The sequence below is a fragment of the Vollenhovia emeryi genome, unplaced genomic scaffold (assembly GCF_000949405.1).
Source record: "Vollenhovia emeryi isolate VEMERY1.0 unplaced genomic scaffold, V.emery_V1.0 DF939175.1, whole genome shotgun sequence".
Classification (NCBI taxonomy): Eukaryota; Metazoa; Arthropoda; class Insecta; order Hymenoptera; family Formicidae; genus Vollenhovia; species Vollenhovia emeryi.
In genome coordinates, this window is record NW_011967191.1 from 398,582 (window position 1) to 422,245 (window position 23,664).

Consider the following 23,664-nt stretch of genomic DNA (forward strand, 5'->3'; position numbering starts at 1 on the left):
GAGAGAGAGAGAGAGAGAGAGAGAGAGGGGGGGAAAAGAAAAAGAGACGGAGAAAGAGAGAGAGAGAGAGACACACACCGCGGCATCCTATGCGGCAATCGTGAATTGCGTGCGCCGTGACAGTGCGATGACACCTGTGCCTTTCCGAGAGGAACGAACCGTCAGTACTGCAGCTGTGGGGGTGTTTTTCCGCGCTGCACCATAGGAATTTTGTACACAGCGACCGGAAGACGTCGCGGCTCGCCACTGTCTCCTTCGCGTCCGGCAGAGGTAGGTCCGCGCGATCGCGTTTCCGCGAAATAAATCGCAATTGATTAGTTTGCCGCCTATACCGCTATTTCTTTCTTTCCTTTTTGTTATTTAAGCGCCGCGCTCCGGACAGCGACAATGGCGAATTAACGCGACTTCGCATCCCCCCCCCCCCTTGCGTCACTCCAGCCATAATGAACCATTACTGTGCATTAACTGCGATGTTACAAATGTGATACAATCACTTCAGTTTGCTCTTAACAATACAGCTGCTGGCACAAATCGCGTTAACGGAATAATTGACAGCGCCGACAAATTATTAGCCATTTGGCGCAATACGGTATTATCGCTGGGGTGTTACCAGCAGTTTTCAGCACTCGAATCGATCGCCAGCGGTTACGTTGTTCTCGAACACGGTTATTCGATCACTTTTCGTAGTATCTTTAAAGTTCCTGCCGCGCGGAAAGTAAAATGTGGCTGCAGTGGCTATAAACTGCGCGCGGCAACTAAATTTCAGTTGTAAAATATAGACAGCTGATATTTAGTTGTGATAGCTAAATACTGTGCTACAGCAAACCGTTTGCCGTGCTTCAGAAATTTATAGTCACGGCGGCAAAATATCTTTGGCAAACAGTGATTACAATAATCAAGCTTTTTAGTCGACATTAACCGGCCAGTGTTTTGATGCAGAAAATTTATTGCGAAAAATATTACCTCAGCCGGGGGTTTGAGCCTGGACTTCCCTCCGCTCTCTACACGGAAAGAAAATTAATGTTGTATCAACAAGAGCGGTGTAATTGAAATGAAATCGTTGAAACAATATCAGTGTTAATAAATGAAAAACATCAGATTGTTGTCTTAATAATCTGGATATTTAGTTCAATGCTTAAAATTGAAATCCATAGCAAATACAAGTGAGTTATTTGTGTTTGTCGCAGCCCGTGACGTTAACGTTTAATTCAAGCAACTTCATTTAATTCAACAGCATTGTTTTCCGTGTAGGCGGACGTCTCACCAATTCGACCACTGAGGCATGTTACCATGATTAGCTACGGTAGCGAAATCTTTTTTCTCAGTGCACGGGCAAAGGTTTTTTTACGACGTGTAATTTCGTGTAAATGTTAATGTCACGTCAATTGGCGTGTAAACGGCACGAGTCTTGGGTTAAAGTACACTGAAAAAAATTTCTGGTTGAATATGGACGAATCAGATAATTCCTTTAGGATTTACCAGAATTCCTTTAGGATTTACCAGAATTCCTGTAATCCTACAGAAATTCTGGTAAATCCTAAAGGAATTCTGGTAAATCCTAAAGGAATTATCTGGATTAAAGGAATTCCTTTAGGATTTACCAGAATTCCTGTAATCCTACAGAAATTCTGGTAAATCCTAAAGGAATTCTGGTAAATCCTAAAGGAATTATCTGATTCGTCCATATTCAACCAGAAATTTTTTTCAGTGTACGTATCGCCGTGACAACTTGTACTTCGTTTTAGCAATATCGAAATCAATTACGAAAAATAACGGCGTCGATTACGAATGAAAGAATTTTCGCGATGTCGCAGCATTCCGCAATTTATCGCGCCACCGTAACGTGAAAATGATGACGATCCGGAAGTGATATTCTTTTACGTGCGATGGAACGATTATAATTTCAATGTTCTCGCAACCTCGAACACGATTACGAAACGTCTACGGCTCCGTTAGCGACGGCGATACGCGACAATAATGGTTAATTGATAATAACGTCTGCGAGACGAGTGCGATCGTGCGTCTTTACGTCTCTCCGAGAAGAGGAACGCATCGCGAATATTAGAGCATCCCGAGTTGGATAAATACAAAAAGAGCCAAATATACGCGTAGGAAGAATATATACGTAATGAACAAAGTTTCGGTCAAAAAAGCACTCAATCTACTTTCTCTACAAAAAGAATGTTATCAAGAAAGTGCATCAACTATAAAAATCGTATTAAAATGTTACATCCAATGATAATACGATGTTATGTAGTAAAAGTTTTGAGCGTACTGTTTTACATACCCCAATATTAGATGCATATTAATAAAAGCATGAAAAACGTGTAAATCTATAGGAAATTAAACATTCTAGATTCATATTAGAGCCATCCCGAGTTGGATAAATACAAAAAGCCAAGTACACGCGTTGAAAGAATAAATATATAACGAACAAAGTTTCGGTTAAAAAGTACTCAAATCTATTTTCTCTACAAAAGGAATGTTATCAAGAAATTGCACCAACTATAAAAATCGTATTAAAATCCTATATCCCATGATTATACATAGAATACGATTTTATACAGTAAAAGTTTTGAGCGTATTGTTTCACATACCAATATTAGATGCATATTAATAAAAACGTGAAAAATGTGTAAATCTATAGGAAATGAAACATTCGTATTAGAGCCATCTCGAGTTGGACAAATGTATTTCCCGATTTTTTATTACTTTAATTACTTTAATAACAAGGAAGTCTATGTCGACCTTAACTGGCCCAAGTTTATTATAAATTAAAAGTGCGACATTTCGACACCTTTGGTTCAGGTCCTTTTCAAGCACAATCTAAAGAAAATTACAATAACGTCAGAATTGCAATAGATAAATTACATGTGAGAAGTTTTCGAAATTTCAAAAAATTAAAAAACCAACGGAATAAACAAGCTACGTAAAAGAATAGGAGAGAAAAAACTAGTCAGAATCGTAATAAAATATTAACATTCGAAATGGTCAGACACAGAATTAGATCAATTACTCTAATATCTTTCTCTCACTATCGAAACATTGTTAGATTCGAGATATTGAATTGATACGAAAAGTTGGCCGTGTCTGCCGAATAAGGTCGAAAGCAAAGTTACACATTTTCCAGACGAGAGAAACTACCGCTTTCCATGCACCTTCTGCGTCCAGAGAGATTTATCTTACAGGAGTTGATTAAAGCAATTGTCCAAAGCCGCACCGGAGTTCACGCTTGTCGTTCTAAATTTTGCCTATATAGTTAAGAACGGGACTTCTCGTCTTTAACTTGGGATTTACTTCCGAGAAATTGCGCGCCCGCTCGTCTTCGTGTTTTCGGTCTCCCGCAAGTGTCTTTAACGATGTATCTCTCATTGTCAGTGTCTCTTCACTGCGTTACACATTCGCCCCGTGAGGACTTCAAACTCGCGTTTAATAAATCATAGCGTACCACGTTAAACTGGGAATAAAGGTAGAATTACAGAGAGAGAGAGGGAAAGAGAGATAGATCGATAGCGACGCATTCATTTCGCTGAACTATAAGCGCCCGTATAAATTGCAAAGTACGTGAAGGCGGTCGATTCGCTTTTACCTATCGCAACGCTATTTCACACGCTCGGTGCATCCGTGGCCATGTAAACGTCATGTACGTCCCAGAAACGTGTAATATTAATTTACGGTAATTTACGTGCGTTTACGTCCCAATGTAATCGTTGCCGCGTACACTTTTTCGGCGCACTGAGATTTATCGCGCGGCGATAATGCGTCGTGGTGGGGTTTCCGCTGAATGCCAGAAGCTGGCTACCAGACGTGAAACTGAAAAGGGGTAAAGAAACGGATGAGATTACGGCGGATTGGAGCGTGGCGCGCGTGTATACAGGCTTGTTCGACAAAGTGTTCCTTGTTCCGATGCGAGTGTTATCGCGATTCTCGGTATCGAAATTACGCGCGACGACGTCGCGTAATGTAACACGCGTACCTCGCGATTTCGCGCCGCGCGATTATTCTCGCCGGGCAATTTAAATGCGCCGGCGGTACTTGGGCAAACATTAGACGCGAGATCTTATTATCTCCTCATCTTTAATCCCCATCGACAGGGCTGGCCTAATAGACCCGCGCGGATAGCAGTGCAGTTAACGTACAAGCGTATCTGGTGTTTAATACGCAAAGGTATAGCGAATGGTTCCACTTGAATCGTGACGAGTCGCTTTCGCAAGGATTAAACGATTACCGTCGCTCTCTAGGAGTCGCTGCGCCAAAGCGCGCGCCACACTCACGCCGTATCTCTCGTCAACGTTTTTGTAAACGTTATTTTCTTGCGGAAATCTCTGGTGGCCATCTGTCAGACGCACTCCGCTCCCGTGTGCGCTCTCCGGCGCGCCGCTTCCCCTCGCTAGGTCGCGATAACCGCGTTAAACCTGCTCGACGCGTTCTCCACTTTTTAATTGCGCCAATCGCGATTTACATTGCGATGGGGCAATATTTCTCGAGGGTTTTTAATCGCTTCGAGAAATCCTTGAGTCGCTTAAGTCAACGCGTGCCCTCCCATTAGCCTCAATAAAATTAGATCGACAATGATACACTGTCCGTTTCAACCTGATCGTTCAACGAAATCGTATTCACGCGCTATAAATAGAACGCGAAAAAGATACGCGCATGCTTTATCGTACAATATTATTGTAAAATTTTGCAACATTGTGCAATACGTAAACGTGTATATACAATCACGCATAAACGAATTCAAGATGTAATCTTAAGTAATGCAAATTACAGAAATTACTTGAGATACGCAACCTGGATTGGCAACTTTGCGTTTTAAACTTAATTCACTGAAAATTACTGCTCGGTGGCTTCATCCATTTTTTTTTTGCGCAACAGCGTTTCGGTTTCGTAAGAATTTTTGCAACCTTTTTTTCCTGCAGTTCTCACTTGTTCTTTTTTCCAACCTTCCTCTTTACCTTCCGCGAGCGGCAATTCAGCGCTCGTCCATTGAGATGGGCGAAGACCGAGTGCATCGAACTCGGCGCATCGAAAGTAAGCAACGATAGGTCACTGTTACGTGTGGGATTCATTATAGACTTTTGCGAGGGTTACTTTCTTCCACCGGCGGGAGATTTACAGCCTTACGCCTCATTGCGTATTTCTAATCTTACGATTTACGGGTTACGTCACGTATGCTCTCGTGCAAAACTTTCCGTACAGATAATGTCGTTGGGTGAAAATGTATAAGCGGCATATCTCTTCTCAATTCCGGCAGTAGTGAAAATGATTAAATGCCAAGCGCAAACGGGGACGTATTATAAATTCAGCGCATAAATAAAAGTAACTGTTTGCGCACACGTTAATGGACTGGAAACTTTAATATGGAGTGAAGCGGGCACAGAGGTGGGCGTGAGGAAAGCTACAAAATTGAAAAAGCGGGTTTGAATGTAAAACAAATTACGCCTTGCTCGGAGATATCTTTATTTCGTAACGCGAGAAGAGCGAGATAAATGGCGGGAGTGTGTAAGTGCCTTAAGCAGAGGAAATTTAAATTCACGTATCGCGTTTCAGGTATAGCATGTTGTCAATCGCTTTACATTCGGTCAATTAAAACAAAACAAATTACGCGTATACACATTTCGCTTTGAGCTTGATATTATTTATTGCCTCGCGTCCGATAAAAGAAGAATACTGGCGTTTTGAATGACGCGCGAACGACCGTCGGCTCCGGAAATTCCGGGGTGTCGCTGATGACGTCCCGCGACGCATCGCCGCATCGCTGTCGAGCGCAGCGCGTTGCTGAGCGAGGAGGAAAAAAAAATTGGAGGGAAACACAAATGCGCGGTCGCACCTATCGTAAATCATTGTCGAAAATACAATAATACGAGAGAGGGGTGGGATACGAGCGCGCGCCATAAACCAAATCGCATCGGCTGACTCCGCTTGACCCTCGAGTCCGGTTGACCTTCTTTAGGGGCTTTTGTGCGACACATTTTGGTCGCTTTATGCCTTTTTCGACAGATCCCATCGGGGGCCACCGGTTTGCAATTTTAAATAGATACGTCCGCTGAGATATCCCCCAAGGTTCCCGCAGATTTGAGAGATGATAGGCTAGATATGCAGAGCACATCGTCTCGCTGGCCTCGAGGGGATCGGATCAGCCTGGGATTTTGCTATTCAGGCTTGAAACACAACTGGAAATTAACAGAAATTATTATATGAGCGAGAGATATTGGCCAGTTTGTCGCGGTGACGATGGAGGCCTTGGATTATAGGCGGCGTTTCACCGCACGTGCTTTAAATATTAAATGTACTTTGATCTCGATTCGCGTATTACCGATCGCGAGAATTACTGTCTGATACTCCACCGTTACAAGGAGTTAACGTTAGAAATTCTTGTCCAGCACTTTACGCCTCGGGTGAGCCTTGATATCACCACATCGAATAATTACACGAATAATGTGCCTCGGCTTCAAACGCCAGCTTTCGCTTTTGTTCCCGCTCCAGGCAGCCCCGGCCTGCACCGAATCACACACGCGCCTGATCATAAGTTGATAGTATCAGTTGAATTAGTTTGCGTGGTCGAGTTGGTTTTGCATAGCGTACATAACTGTAGAATACGACCGCGTTGCACGCGCGCATACGTATCGGCTTGTTTTGTTTATCTATCCCTAAGCAGCGATCCAAGAAGCGCGTATCATGAAATATTAATCCTATTTTCAGAATTACTATTAATATAATATATTACCGTGTGTAATTATAGTTATCAATTATTTCTTGCTTATATCGAGATTATTTGCACATTCTGTCTAACGCAAGTAAATTGTATGAAATACCTAGCATTCCAGTGAGAACATTAATGTCGAATCGACGTCAATAATTAAAAATTTTGAAACTTTATTTATTTTTTATTAAATTTTGCATTAAAATTAATTTATATTAAATAACTTGGCAGTTTTCTTCAATAAGTTGTTAAAATTTAGAACATAAAACGCGTAGTAATTTAATAAAGTTAACAAAAAATAATGTTTCAAAACTTAATATTTTCCAAAACTTTTAATTGTTCTTAGAAAATAATTAAAAGTTTTGGAGCTTTGTTTTTTTAATTAAATTTTGCATTAAAATTAATTTATATTAAATAACTTGGCAGTTTTCTCCAATAAGATGTTAAAATTCAGAACATTGAACGCGTAGTAATTCAATAAAGTTCACAATTTAATAAAGTTAACAAAAAATAATGTTCCAAAACTTAATATTTTCGAAAACTGACGGTTGGGACGCGGTTTCGACCCCATCGACGTCGATGCGACGTTGATTCATAGTGTTCTCACTGGGATAATGATTTTATTATCTTTTAGTATCAGATTTTGATCTGATTGCGTCTAAAAACATTGTATTTTGTAGCTGATAAATACGTTGAGAGCATCGATGCAAGTTGATAAATTGTACAATTGTACTTTGTCGACAAATTTTTTAAGCGCCTTGATTTGCAAAATAAAATGTTTCTAATCGCGCATTGTAGATCGGGTTTCAAAGTTTATCTCAAAGTAATTATCATTTCTTTCGCTTGCTGCGGCGTTGGAAACGCACGAGTGGCGAACGTGCAATCGTTTTCGCGTGCACCATCTAAACAAAATCTCCCCCCCCTGCATCCGCTATTGTTGTCAGAGGAATTCGCTCTGCCTAAATGCATCCCGGACCACCCGGGCAGGACGGTCCACGATACGAGATCTCGTCAACCTTCGTTCCCCAGCCGGGACACTCGGACAATAACGCCTCCGCGACGACATAACGTCGCACCTGTCGACGATGAATGAAGAAATGCGGAATGCGTCCACATTTTGTTAACGCGCCTGTTTACCCCGTAACGATCCGAACTCGCAGGCGTTCGGGAATTTTATTTTCGTCGTTTGCTCGTCACCTCCTCCTCCGCGATCTTGGCCGCTCTCATGCCTGCAGTTATCAGATCGTGCTGCACATATTGGGATACTTTCTCGGGCCGTCTCTCGACATTCATGCCGCGCCAGCCAGCGCCTGAAACGAGTGAAAGTATTCGGAATTCTTGCGGTCAGTTTGACTCGCGAGCTCGCCACCGAGGAAACTTACGCAACCCGTAGAGTAACAGGTGTATTGCATGTGCAATAACGTGTCTGGAGGGATCCAGAGGTCGTTTGTACTCAACGGGCGGAACGGACATATCTACTACTACTACTGGTACGCGATGCGAGACACCTCGGAAACGGGGAGTTATCAGCGCGCAATTGATAAATTGCGCCGTCGTAAACAACCCCCGCGTAGACGCGATTGACGTCGGCGATCGGGCCATTCGCGTCGGAGCTACCCTCCGTGAAATTCGCCCTCGGGGAGAGCGCGGTATTCGCTACCGCGGGCGAGGTTGTTAGTCGTTACATAGTACAACTAGTAAGTCTACTCTCTGTATCAAAGCTACACTACCACACATACAACTTTTCTCTCATTGGCTGGACCAACAAAATGTCGGATGCGCAAAAGGGATCGACGCAAGATGAAACAAATGACGGAGTGAACCGGTAGTCTACTAGTTTTAGACTAAGTTAAAAATGTTAAGTGTAGAGATTGCAACCCTAAGGGGAACAAAATAAAGATGATTATTATTGGAGCGTATTGTAGATCGAGCTTCACAGTTGACGACGACGCGTCGCTCGGAAGAAAGACAGCGCGGGTAGAGATCATCTCGGGCTAATTCCCGGCGATTTGACGATCTCGCGAGGACGCGCCGAAGCGTCGTCTCGTCACGATCGCTCGGTACAAATATATCTGGAGACACGGGGACGAAACGGGATCGGTTTTTCTGCCGGGTTCAGGAAACCCGGCAAGGTTAAACGCGGCGCGACTCCGAGAGCCTCGGAGGAGACACGAGAAGGATACTCCGCTGATCCACCGGATGCACGCGATCTCCGGCGCGGCATGCATCGAGCATGTGCTCGGGCTCTGTTTTCGCGGCGGAGCGGAGCGAGAGAGCTTTGCGTTTTCAAGCGAGACGAGAGCGCAAGGTTGATCCAGTCGCTCGCTCGACGCTAATCGCTCGAAAATCGCACGACACGCCGATCGCGGCTGCGAGAACCCAACGGGAATCGAACCTCGAGATTCTCTTCGCGGGATAACTTTTAAACGACTCCAGATTTCTCGTTAGACGTCACAGAATTAAAGCCGTTTTAGTCGTCTCTGCGCCGTGCGGACGCGCGTTAATATCAATAAATATTAATACATATCTTCCTTATCGTCGCGATCCGGAATATCCAGCTCGCTATATTTATATCGTTTAAACCGCGATTATCACGTGGGTGACAGGCACCAGTGGTTTTTCTTTCCCTTCACGTCGCACCTCGAAGACACTCGTTGCGCTACCATTAACAGCGTAACTTTATACGAAGCCAAGGAAATGTCGGCCGATCCTGTTTCGTTCCAACAGAATTCTCGGTTCATAAATAAATAATGGGATTTACCCAATGAGAGAGAAGTGAGGCGGCGAGCGTCAACGAAACGACTCCGTGCGTTGACCCCTCGTCGTTAGATCCGCGCGAGAGCGCTTAATCGCCGCGACGTAACTAAAACGTAATTAAAACACAGCGCGTATAGAAACTGGACGCGAACCGGCTTAGAATTATATATTATCGCCCGGCGCACGATTATATGTAACTGTACGCTCAGGTGCAAAGCGTCCCGGCCGCGAAACCTTGCGGGGAACACCCGGGCGTTAAGTCATAATACCCTCGCTGATAACGTACGGTAACGCACCATTAAATTACTAATAATAATTTTAATTCGCGATCATTTCCAACAGCGTTTCACGGCAGCAGTCGCGGACTGTCCGGAGGCCGCCCTCTCGCCGCGAATCGCGGGGCGTGTTTCGAATTCGCCGGGGTGAATTATTAACGGAGATTATCGGGCGTTACTTAGATAGAAATTGTCGCGTCAAACGCGCGGCTAATTACGCGCTAATACCGCGGCTACATTCCTAACGGATCCCTCCGTTTGCGCCACGCGATACACGGATCATTCGCGTCTACGTCGAGCCGTGCCATTAGGCTTGTTCTACAACGGACGCAAAACGCCGGACGCTGAGTCGCAACGCAAGTGATCCGGCCAATGACAGTCGATCGTTCTTCTCATATTTCGCTGTGATTGCTCGATTTCTTGCGTCGCGACTTTAACGTCTTGCGTTTTGTAGAATAAGCTTTACCCGCGTTTCCGACGCGTTTCGCCCACTTTTCTACCGAGCACTTTTCCTCTATGTCTCAAAGGATTTCTCTCTGACGGCAAATACCGTCGGACAAATGGAACTTATGCTAAAATATGTTGTTACTTCAATATTATTCACGTAATAATAGTTTTATTTCTCTTTTTCTCGCGTTCTCTCCCTCTCTGTCTCTCACTCACTCTCTCTCGGGACGGGGTCAAGATTTGGCCGGTGCGACAACGCGCGCGAGGAGAAGCTCGAAATAGCCGCCGCGGGGTAGAAACTTTGGGTTATAGTTAGCTCCTCTTATAGTTAGCCGCTGACTAGCGCGCTGCAGAATGCGAAACGAGTATGCCTCTTTCCTTTTCCTTCTGCTTGAGCTCATTTCAACGCACGCACGCGCGCGCGCGCGCGCGGGTTTCCATTCCTTCCTCTTCTTAATTCTCGCTTCTAGACCTCCGTGGATTTTTCTTTCTCTCTTTAACTCTGTCTCTCTCTCTTTCTCTTTCTCTCTCTTCCTTCCCCGCAGTCGCCGCGTACATGCATCTTTTCTCTCTTTCTCTCTCGATTTGAACTCGCGCGGTAACGGAATCTCGCAGCGGGGAAGAAGGGAGGAAATGAAAAGGAAGCGGGAAAAGGGGGGAACGGGAGGGGAAGGGAAAAGCAGATCTACGTGCCGTGGATGTACTCTCGATGCGACGGACATCCATCCGAGGCTACGGCGCGGTCGGATGCTGGAAAGTGGACCGCGTATCCTACCGCCGCGGGCAGTGCTCGCGAGAAGCGTCGTTTATTTACATAAATAGATGACCATTCATGCGCCCGTCCGCTAAATATTATATTCGCCTCATTGGCTGCCACGTTAGTTAAATATAATTCGCTTCGGGTGAAGTGTTTCGCGTCGACGTGAATAATACGTCCTCGTATCGACTACTGCAACAAACATCGCGCTATCCCAGCTTATTAATTATGCTCCCATTAGCGAAATAAATGATCGCTAATGTCTATCCGTTGCTGCTCAAACGGCAATATTTATTAAGGACGGAGGAAGATGGGCTTATCGCGAATAAATCCTCGCTCCGTCGTTGCGCGCTGAAATTAATTAATTTAACGTCAACACATACCGCACAATATTCAATATAACGTGTAGCACGGTAAAAAGTGTAAAATATACAACGCGTTATGTCAATTATCTCGAAAATATTACGGCAGCAATAACACGGCGAATTGACATCTCAACAGCTCTCGGCTCTCTCGTCCGCCCACCTCGATAATTCTCACCGCGCTAATATCTCGCTCGCGAGTTTCGAGAAATATATATCCAAAGTATTACAAGGGTGATTAATCAAGCGGCGTTACGTAGAGGTATTTAAATTGATTAGCCAGGAATACGCGAGAAGTAAATCCGTTCCATTCTTTTCGTTTTCGTCATTGCTTTATTATCGTCGTCGTAAATCGTGGCGGGAAGATAGCAGCGTGACACGTACTAAAAGGTTCGTACACCTCCTAAGTACTCCTTTTACTCGGGCCCAAATTATAACCAGATCGAACTATCGCATTTATCACGACCGACAGAGGCATAAATTTAATCAACGTCGCGCCTTTAACACCTCCGTGATGCACCAAAGTGTACGCATGCGGCTGTATCTGTTCGCGTCTCAGGTACTCAGGCATTTACCCAAGCATCGGCTTGCTTGAATTAATTATTCGGGCGAAAAACGTCGATTAATATTGCTGAGCAATTTTCTTTTTCATTGAACGTAGTATAAACGTCACGCGGACGGAAAAGAAACATTTTATACCCTCTAAGCTTTTTGGAGTGGAATCTCACTCTTTTGGAGCGAGATGTCACTCGAAGAAGTAAGGAAAATACTGCCAGTCCGACTGGAGTGCAATTTTTGCCGTTACTCTTTACTTGGATTGATTCTTCAACTTTGAAAAGAGTGCTATGTTTTATTTTAATTGATTATTGTTAACAGTATAAAATTCATGGACGGATTCGCTATTGTTCGCTCACTGTGATCATCGCATATAGAGGCTGGATTCCAATATTCACAGACAGTGCTGAAAATCTATGCTTTACGTGACAGTTTCGCTTATTCTGCTGATTGTCGCGGAAGAACCGTCCCGGCCCGCGACGGGGTCCTTTATATGCCTATCGTGATCTTACTTACGAGTTCGGCGGCCACCTAGTGGCGGAATACCGTACTTTAAGGTGGAGTGAATTTTGCAGTAACGACTTTACTTAAAAAATAAGAATGAAATTCTCCACTTTTTGTCTTAGGATGAATTAATTCACTTTATTGGAGTAAATATACACGGAGAGAATTTCCGGATCCAATGCTTGAATGTATCATAAAATAGGATCGATATAGCGCCAATCATATTTGTTATAGAGAAAGGAATATTTTAATCTTATAATAAATGAAAAATTCTAAGATCTAGAATAGAATGATTGTATGTCTCGTCTTTTGTCGAATATCGTGGTGCCAACTTCGTGCGTTGTTGGAAAGAAAATTTATTCTAAACGCAAGAATATATAAAGTTACTCTTGTCTCAATATAGTAAGTCCATCTTTTTTAATTCGATAGAGGAGAATAAGAATCGTTGATTTTATTTTGATATTGTCTTATCTTTATACTAAACGAGGTTGCGAGAAATATAAATGCGTCAAGAATATTTTTTGTCTCGGTAACAGAAATCCTTTCTGATGGTGCATGATTCGAGTGAAAATTTCACTCGAAAAATTTTAGAGAGTACCACTGTCATCTAAAGGAATCGATACGTGCTATGCAGAAATAATATTTGCCTCGTAAGATAATAATCGTTGCTGCGATGCATCTGTAGCAACTATATTATAACAAGTAATTTTCGCTACGCAGAAGCGAAGCATTTGCTATCAATATTCTATATAACAGTTGTTTCTTTTAACAGTGTACAAAAAAGCAATTGGCTTTCTGGATGCGTATTTTAGGAATTTCCAATCCCGTGTAAAAGACGAGCGGCAATGAAGCGGAACCAACAGTATCGTCCTTTACTCTCGGTCGAGGATGAGCAATCAAGCAGCGAACATCTGGCATTATTTTTCACGCTGTCACTATCGCAGCTTCCGGCCATTTTATACCTACCTACCTACCCGCAGCTCGCTTTTATGAATTAGCCGCGTCCGCTTTCCTCGCTCGTTCCGCGCGCGAATCAACTCTTTCGTCGCGCTCGTTCTTCGTGCCTCTTACCGCCGGATCCGAGGGTTGTACCTCCGATAGAAGCGCGACTTTTACGCACGGGGATTCGAGTTGGAGACGCGCGCGCGGTCCCCAGGTATAAAACCGGCTGGTAAGCAGCCTCGCGGTGTTGCACCTACACGTATCGCCGCGCGCGGCTAAATGAATTCAGACGGTTATAGCTACTGGATACGGAGATTACGCCGAAGGTAATCCCGATCGTATTCTGCAGGAAAAGCCGGCCTTCGGCTCCGTCCTTTTTTTTTTCCTCCATTTTCTTTCCTCCCCTCGCGCTATCGTCGCGCTAGCCCTCCAGGCCAGCCCTCGTCCTGTCGTTCCTTCTTCCTTTTCTCTCGTCCTTTCATCCTTCTCCCTTCCTCCCGCCGCAGCCGTAAGAGCGAACGGAGGAAGCGACCGATTAAGTTTTTGTTCGCTCGAGAATTAGAGGTCGAGCGGAGCTGATGTCGAGACGGCGAGAGAAGCGAAAGAAAGAGGAAACCGAGCGAGAAGGAGGGAGGAGCGATCCGCAGCCGAGGAGGAACGTATACGCGGACCGTCGCTGGAGCCGTCGAATGGGCCGATTCCAGTTGCTGCTCTCGATTCTCTCTCTATAATGCCGAGGATGATCGTCACGGATTCGGGAGAGCCTCCTCGCTTCACGGGACACCACGGGACCTTTGTCTTCCTTCCCACGGCAAATCTTCTTTACTTTTCCGCCAGCCCGTGACGCGCCTCGCTCGTGGGGTTCTGAAGCGTCGTTGATGCAATACGAGGCAAATCGAGAGATGCCTTCTTCGAAACTGACGCGACAGAAACCGCGATATCACGCAAACCGGCTACGGATAACTGTTCCCGTGCTAATCATCGCGTGGCTACTGGATCTGGTAGCGAATACTACACAACCTGATCATAGTTGCAAAACGGCACGCAGAAATATGTTTCTTGCACGGTTTATTTCCCTTGACATAATTTTTCGCGCCAGCCGCCTTTTGCGAAAGGCTTAATTTATTCAGCGACACGCGACGACCGGGTAATTTGTACTCAAGTATAGATTATATTAACCGTAATGAGGAAATATTTGTCCCGACACTGACACTTTGCGGCGACATTTCTTTTCACGGCCTTCCTTAGTGCTTTATTTCTCATCGATAGAGGTGGAATTATTTAACGCCAGTGTATGATTAACCAATGTAGAAAATTGCTGGACGACGCTTGGCTGGCAAATTCTAATTAAAGAATTTCATTGCGAAAAATATTACCTCAGCCTGGGTCTGAACCTGGACCTCTAGCAGAAAAATAAACGCGAAGATGTCATCAGTAGTACTGTTTATTGCGATAAATATTACCATATACCTCGGTGGTCGAATTGGTGAGACGCCCGCCTAGAGTGTAGGGAGGTCCAGATTCAAACCCAGGCTGAGGTAATATTTTTCGCAATGAATTTCTTTAATTAGAATTTGCCAGCCAAGCGTCGTCTAACAATCTTCTACATTGGAAGTCGCGCAGTCCTGGTGTATCCGTATCAGTGCTGTTCGATCGGAAACTTTGGTGGTATCGTACACTTTTTTCTTCCCTTTTATTATGGATATCCGCCCCTGCTGGAACACAATACCACCCTTCCTCCCAGGTCTTTCTCTCACGCCCCTCCCCTCTCTCCTCCCCATCTTCCATTCATCATACATGCAGGGTGAACCGTATAATTTAACCACCTTGAATATTTCCGTTGTTAGCGGACCGATGCAAATTTTTTTTCGTGCTGAATAACCTGATTCACATGTGCGCTCGCAATGGTATAGTAAAGACGCATCTCTTCTTGTCGTGCTTAAGGGAGTATACTGGCGTGATTCTACACCTTTTGCTAGAACTGTCAATTCATGAAAACATTTGTGTAATACACAAATTACGTGGCTTTTGTGTACAGACCAACAGTGTTCCACTATTCCGGCTAAACTGGAAAACAGCGTGGTATCATTGAAACTAACAATAAGTTTCGAAGCCTAACAAGAAATCTATTTACTTAAATAAATTATAGGTTAGGTAATGTATAATTTATTCCGACTAATTTAGTCCGAGTAGTGGAACACTTCTGATCTGTACGCACAAGCCTTATAATTTCTGTATTACACAAATGTTTTCATGATTTGACAGTTCCAGGTAAAAAAAGTGCCAAAGTTGCAGAATCACCCCAGCATTCCCTTAAGGGGATCCTAAAGCCGTCTGTTTTATCGACATTCTTTGTTAGAGGTAATCTTCCAATTGACTTTAATATAGAAATGCAAAACTCTTTTACGGAATTAAAGTACGCAGCAAAATCAAGATTATGCTGGTCGATTTTATATATAAAAAAATATTTTACTAATTTTTGGTACACTTGACGACAATATTTGCTTGATACAAGAATTCTACAATAAATATATACCAAATGAGACCAGCATACTCTAGAGACAACATATAAGAACAATATCGTGCAATTACAATAGAACTAAGATTAATAGCCCAGAAAAAAGAGCAGTATGGCGTGTAGAAATAGTTGCAGGCTTTTTCGAGAGTGATCGCTGCCAAACATCTGTCAGATTGTCAGTAAAGCCATGGTGTTGACAAAGCTAGAATCCGATCCAAAATCTCGGTCTGAGCAATGTGTAGTTAATAAAATTGCTGCTTTTTCGTTAAAGTTGCAAATTGATTGGTTATAAATTTCTCGGGCCGAATTCTAGCATCGTGAACTTGGAATTAAAAATGACGATAATTGACATTTTTAATTCCGTCTCCTATCTTATCGACACTGATCGAGTTCGCCAGCGGCTTTAGGGTATCCTTAAACAAAACGAACGGGCGAATCAGTCCATTAGCAACAAATATGTATTCAAAGACGGCCAACCTGTCTCTCGAATGTGTTATTGCTTCGGTCTAAAAACTCGAAGCACAGGACAAACTTGTTTTATCGAGAGAAGAGAAAATGCGCCGAGCGGAGCACGCGTGTGTCGGAAATGTTCACCAGTCGGCCGCGGTGTAGTCCAACCTCGTGCGAGCTGCCGCGGGTAATAACGCGCGCAGGATGCAGGGGCGTGTACACGCATAAATAAGGCAGCGCGCGTTTCCACACATCTCGCATACCTGATCTTTCGTCAAACACGCGTTCCACCTGCTGACCCCCACGCGCGGGGTCAACCGGCACGCGCCCGGTATATCTGCGGCACCGCCGCGGTGATATATCCTCGCTCGCCGCGTAAATCGTCTCGCGATTGCATTTGCGCAACCGCCTCACGGCGAGGTCTCTCCGTGCTCTCGCGCGTATCTCCGATATCGCATCGATTTCGAAATCAAGGGACACGGTGGTGTCTCGCACCAAGTATAAGGCCCAATCTGCAATGCGTTCTTTGCATCTAGAAACATTTTATATACGCAAATCACCCTTGGAAAAATAAACCTTAAAAAGCCTTAAAATTTTAACAAATTAATAAAATTCGTACGGCTCAAATGTGACAAACACGAATTTGGAGGAATAAAGGACTGAGGGCCGTGACAGGATGTTAGTGTCCAAATATCATCTTTTAAATTTATTACGAAACCCTCAGCCAGGGTTGGAAATTTTACTTTAGAATTTTACTTTAGAAAAATAAGAAATATGAAAAAGTAAAGAGTGAGAACAAGTGCTCCGTAGGCAAATGGCCCCATTTTTTTCGCATTCGATTTCGGTCGCAAAGTAGGTACCAAAGGTCTCGTCAAGCTGATTACAGATATGTCAGTCTCGGAGTGTAGCTAAAAAAATGGCGCGACCTTGCGCCCCACTGGGAGATACCGGGATTGAAAGAGAATTTGTTTTCGACCACTTCCCGGGATTAACGAGGTGTGTTTTTAGACCGTCGCCACGGTCCGGTGGACAGCGGATAACACCGGCCGATAAAGGTGATCGGTATTAAACGTAACGTAAAAAGACACGCGCTCGTGCATCTTTCGCTGTTACACGCGCGCACCTGGGGTTTACATCGCGGAATAGAAAAGCTTATTTACGCGTGCGAGTATGTAGGTGCGTGCGTGTGCGTGTCGGTAGGTATATGCCTAGTTTTTCCTCGCGCGTACGCTTCGTCCAGATGGATGATGCAGCGCGTTCCTCGCGCCGTTGCACAAAGGATTCGGTCCGCACTGTCTTTGATTCACCTGATTTTGCATCCTCGCAGTCGCGCATTCATACACGCGTAAGAAGCCTCCTCGAGGTGTTTGCGGCATGATGCGGCCGTACGCGGTTACACCGGTGGATTAGAGGGAACAGTTACAACGACTGTTGCGATCTAGTGTACCTCGATAAGCCTCGATAATGGCCAACTTTGGATAAGAAAAGCCGTCGTATCATCACTTCCATTCAGCGACAATTTCTCCACCGCGCTCCGAGAGCGAGTGCTCGAAGAGCGTATCGTATCGCTTTGACCGATCATACGTCGATTATTTTATCGTTATTATTACTGTAAATCAATAATAACTCATTGTGCGACTCGATGTCACGACCGTGTGATTGGTACACGACGTTGCAGCGCACTGACGGTAGACCAATGTTGAGACCGTGTACACCTCGGGTTGTAATATTTTGCCGACGACGTGGTATGCGCCCCGAAATTGCATCACCGCAGAAAACATAGCCCTGACATTATCAAACTGGTTTCGCGAAAAGGACGCGAAATTTCTGACGTATGGGATTTCGTGCGGTCGCTTTGGAAAGCGTTCCATTTTCGAATGGTGTTAACCATCGATGCCGGCGCTTTCCCTCGTCTAGTGTGCAATTAAGTGTATTTAAAATTTATCTGTTTCGTTACACGAATCTAATATATCTTCTTCGATCTCCCTGTTCCCTCTCTTTCTCGTATATGCAAACGTGTGACCGTTTCGAAACGCGGCTTTCTCGGGCTTTGCTTTCGCCCTCGAATGAAACCGGGTCCGACATCCATTATAGATCAAACGGATATTTTTAGGCGAGACATTAATTGCGGTCTTTCTTTTTGCAAACGCACACGCAGCCCGCGAAAAGGAAGAGGTCCCGCCACGCGATGCGGGCACGCAGGCGTATGCGGCGCGATGAGTGAATGCATAATAGTGAATCACATCTTCGCCGAAGAAACTAGATCATTAAGCCATGCAACCTTGGGTTTCTTGCCAAGTTCAGTGCACTGTCCGGTCGACTACGCTGAATATACCTATCCCGGCAGTATTTGCTTCTCTCGCGTCTCTCCTTCCAAGGTCTAGCCGCGTCTCTCTTTCTCTCACGTGGTGCTGTTCGCTTTTCTCTCTCCGCATCCTCTCCCGGCGTTTCCCTTCCGCAGCGCGTACGCGCGTGCATGCGTGCGTACACGCGCGTGTACGCACGTATACACGCAGGCAGAAGCCTCTCTACGCTTCTCTCTCTCTCTCTCTCCTCTCTTCTCGTTTCCTCTCTTCTCTTCTCTTCCTCTGTCCCTCCACCGCGTGACCGCTGCGTTTTTCTACGCGCCGCCGTTGTCGGCCGTCCCGAGGTACGGGGAGCCATCTAAGCCTATCCTAGTTTTTGCCTAGGCCTGACCAAGTCGCAACGAGAGAGTCTGGCCTGCCGCTGTATTTCAAGCCATCTAAGGCATCGGACTACCCTCCACCTTATACGATTATATCCGCCGCGCCGTGCTGCGCCGCGCGAATCCAAATGCGCAAGAAGTGAGGACGAGGAGACGGAAGGGCTTCGCTCCTTGGACAGTGATAATGACGTGAAATACGCCTTTATCTTCTATCGTAAATACTTCATTGTTTGTACTCCTTTACCCGGTACTCGGGACCAGCTTGTTCAGCACCAGCAGGTGCGGGGAAGCAAAAAGTGCCATTAAATTGATACAGGAGACCCCTATATTCGTTCGATGTTCTTTTTTACAAATAGCAACGAAATTAACGCTCAGATAATGTTTATCGAAACGATGCTCGTTATTTTCAATATATTTTCGTGCTTATTGAAGAAAACGCCTGGATCTGCAGCTTTATTTAAGACAGAACTCGACGAGCAAACGCGCCGCGTATTATATTTGTTAATAAACGGAAGAATTTTTATATCGCCGCGCTATTGAAATGCATTATGAGGAGTGGAGGCAGGAAGACCTTTGAACATGGACGTTAGACATAGTAATGACGTAGGAATACGCCATCATTTTCTATTGTAAATCTTTGATGGGGCTTTTCTCTTTGAAAGCGGGGTCATCTAACCGCAACTACCTGGTAGTAGCGTTAAGAGAAGAAGAAGCTGCCAGTTAAGAGAACTGTCATACTTTCACGATACGTTTGTGCAATTTTATGTATTTACGTACCTCAGAAGCGCTTAGGCGTTTGAATCGTTGATTCGAGGCTCTTTTTACGAGGAAACATTTCCCCGTCGATTACACCGCGCGATTTCTGCCGGGCGTTCCTCTCTCCGCTTCTCTAAAGCCGCGAGAAAATTTTCGGGGGATAAAAATCGACCCCGCTCATTGCCGGATTAACGTTATGAAAGCACGTCTATCTACTCCGCACGTGAAGACGCGATAGCGGATGGAGGGAGGGCCTTCCGGACGGGAAGTACGCGTCGGGCATTCTGCACCAGGGATATAAAACACGGTAGTAAACCCAATTATCAGCGTCTTAGCGAAAACGCGGAGTTCCAGCCTCGGCGGGATCCGGATTCTCTCTCTTTCTCTCGCCTCTCGAAATCGCCGTTGCTTTTCCGGCGAAAATCCCTCCGGCGGAACCGCAAGCACCGCGGCATAAAGTTTTATTACGTTGAGCAAGACGCCGTCTTGCGCGTCGATATTTTTCCCGCGACTTTTTCAGAACCGCGCGCGAACGTAAGGTAACAAGGCTTTAATCGTTCTGAAAATTACGTCGCGCGTGAAACGCACGGCGTTACGACACACGAGCCGCGCTATTACGTGAAATCTTCAAAATGCTCACCTCCGGCGTTTTACGGCGGTATAAAAAGGGGTATAAACGTGGAAAGCGTAACGGGCGTGTTATTAGCATTTTGATCTCCTTCGCGCAAGTATCTCTGGTTCGCAGGAATGTAAGTTGTATTAAGTAATATTCCATTATGCGGACGCTTTTGCGTTCGCACGAGTATCGCGCGAGGCGTTTCGGAGCGCCGAGACGCTCGCGTGTCTCCCCGGCGAACGCTATGACAAATGTGTGGAGTCAACATCTCTTGTTACTCATTGCGTTTGTTCCTTCAGTGTCGTATATCTCACCGACGAGTCAAGCGTAAAATTACGCTAAGAAGTAAGATTGTTTTCGTTGTTTTGTTCTTCGTTAGAATCTCCATTATAAGACTGTGTTATTTTTTTTCCCGCAAACCTTCCAAAAGTCAATCAGTGGATTATCACTGAACACGGTGAACCGTCACTGATTTGCAGTTATAAGTATACAATTGAAAATCGCAGTGAACACGTTCGCTGTTTTCAGTGATAATTCGTTGATTGATCTTTAGAAAGAAGACTTTACGCCGAGATCTTCGTGTGCACACTGAGAAAAAGTTGTTTGAAATGAAACAAATTTGTTTGAACGTTGACTTTGCTAGACTCTTATTTAATTTAGCCAAAAATAATTTGAGACGCCCGCCTAGAGTGTAGGGAGGTCCAGGTTCAAACCCTAAGGCTGAGGTAATATATTTCGCGATAAATTTTCTGTGTTAAAAACACGTTGCCAGTTATGGTCGATTGTAAGCTTAATTATTGTTAGTCGCGTACTGGCGTCAAATAATTCGTGATGTTAAGAAATAATTTCTTTACCTTAACCAAAATTTTATCTGATTGAGACTGGAATTTCTACGAGAATTTCTATCCATTTCTTCAAATCTAGCAAATGTTTTAGTAGAAGTAGATTATAAATTTAGTAGATTTTCAACGAAATATTATATGATTTCGACGCATCTCGTTTGCGTAACCTAACTTAATCTTTTCTTTCTGGGTGTACAGAGAAAAACGAAAAAGAAATGGTACTCTGCTCGCGTGTATATTTATCGAAACTGTCCTACTGACATTTTTATCACGCCGATAGGGAGTAGAGTGCTCGAGCCAAGATAGCCGATACTTATCGAAAGTACGAGCCTCTTCGAAAAACGAATATAAAGCCCTCGTAACGCCGCCCTTATGCCGCGCAACATCCGATACCCTTCCGTCGGCCTCTCGTTACTCGCTTGTACGTGGACAATGTAACGCAACACCTGCGATATAGTAGGAGCGCTTAAATGAAGCGATCCGCGTTGGCGATCAGCGCGTGTGCGTCCTGCGCGCACACACGCGCGGTCCACGGGCGATCGTTCTCGACGTAAAGGACTCGAGAGGACCGATCCGTACGCGCTGAAAATAGAAGCCAGAAGAGCGTATTCTCTTAAAAGCGTAAGAGAATGCATCGTCATTCGGATGCCCGGCGTTTCTCCCGATTATAGCTTCCGACTTGACGCTGACTCGAATAAAAAGTCACGGAAGCAGAAGTCATAACGGAGCACGAAACACAGACGTGGCGTAGTTGCGCATAACTGGCGTGCATAAGACGGCAATAGGACGTAAACTCCGTACATGGTTGCAAAAATATAGCTCTCTAGAAACGGAAAGAGAGAGAGAGAGAGAGAGAGAGAGGGGGGGGGGGTGCGAATAATGTACTGTCGATAACACCTTTTCACGGCGCGAATAGCCGTTTATTAGAAACGGAAGGATTATTATGCCGGATGGAGGAAACAAGGGCTAAAGTTAGTGGCGTTCTATTGCCAATTAGTTGCACGTTTAACGTAGCAGATATCCTCGATAATGGACCTTCATATCCAATCGTTAAACTGCAATTATTATTATTAGATTATTATACAGCATGGCCGTATCTCAATTTTATGTTTTGCCTCAACCCTACACAGTGCAGGGTCTCTAAGATAAATATTATTTCTAAAATAAGAATCGCTTCGTATATTCAACACATCCGAAAACCTAATTGACTGAAGAAAACACTTGAGTTCACTCGGCGTCAGAAGATCAGTTGATTTTGATTTACCGCAAACTCTCACGCGTCGACTCGTGTTACGAGAAGTAACTCGACAACGGAAGGGTTAAATATTTTTTATTTGCGACGGGATTTTTTCAGAAAGTGTCGCGTCCCGCATTTAAATTTTAGATTTGAAATTCTACATTTCGAATGCTAGGTGCGAATGAAATGGATGTGTACAGTGATGGACAGAACGATTGCGACACTTTTTTAATGAGTTCAGGAACATGCATTTAGATTGAGGATTACGTTTCAAAATCTTCTTCCCCGAGGAATATCTTACTCGACGGCCATTACGAAACCATTTCGACCGTTTCCGATCTATATCTCGAGTTCCTGAACTCATTTTAAAAAACAGTGTGGCCATTCTATCCATCACTGTACACATGGGACGCACGGTTCGTCCTAGTCTGCGATGTCATCCGCTACACATGTACGTCTCTTTCCGCTTCGCTAATATGAACCTCATTGAGAACTTAATCGCGCGTGCGTACGCCGGAAATACCCCTGGATTCCTCCAATATATCCGCGTGACACGAGGCTCGTTGCGGAAGTGCAGCTCATGAAATGCAAATCCGTCCCGGTTGGGTATCTCCCAAATGTCGCAACGTTAATGAGAGGGAAACAAAAAGGAGGCGTAGATTTCGATTATATTTATACCGAGGAACAAGCCACTAATGCCCAGTGGGCATTACTTTATCTTTATATCATTTTATTTTATCTTATTTATCTTATTGCTTTCTCATAGAGGAAGCTGTTTCGATGCGAAAAATTTTTTTCTAGTTTTCATTGCCAATGGGTTTAGAATGTTTTAAAAACTCAAAAAAACACATTTTTAAAAAAAAAGTCTGTGGGTGTGTATGTGTGTTCGCAAAATTGTTCGCGCTCTCACCTCCGCAATTTTTGAGATATCGCCTTCTACTTCGGCGCATTTATTGAGTGTGATTAAGAGATGGCTGGTATTGTATTTGACGATAATCGGTGCAACGGTTCAGTTTTTATTTGATCTTGTTTTATCTTTATAATGCCCTGGCAAGACCTAATGCCCAAACTAGTGTCCAGAAAATGCCTAGTAATGCCCAGTAATGCCGCAAATCTGTACAGCACAGTGCCCTCAGCGGTTTTCCCCTCGATTTATACAATTGAGAAACGAATAAAACAACGTGCGTCGTGCAGAACGTGACTGAAACGCGTTAATTCGAGGTCAAGCAGGAAACTCGGGTCCTCGTAGAAAAACCT

The 23,664-nt window shown here is 44.5% G+C and overlaps 1 protein-coding gene across 2 annotated transcripts in view; it reads left to right on the plus strand.

Annotated features, from left to right (window-relative positions):
- The first annotated feature begins 20 nt into the window (after positions 1 to 20).
- The window catches only part of LOC105563441, a 33,778-nt gene continuing 10,134 nt past the window's right edge, over positions 21 to 23,664 (plus strand). Inside the window, exon 1 of one of the 2 annotated variants that reach the window (XM_012015044.1) lies at positions 21 to 270. The gene's annotated coding sequence lies outside the window, so the exon portion shown is untranslated. Of the gene's footprint in view, positions 271 to 18,740; positions 19,171 to 23,664 lie in introns of those variants that run through there. The other variant, XM_012015045.1, reaches the window with a different exon arrangement.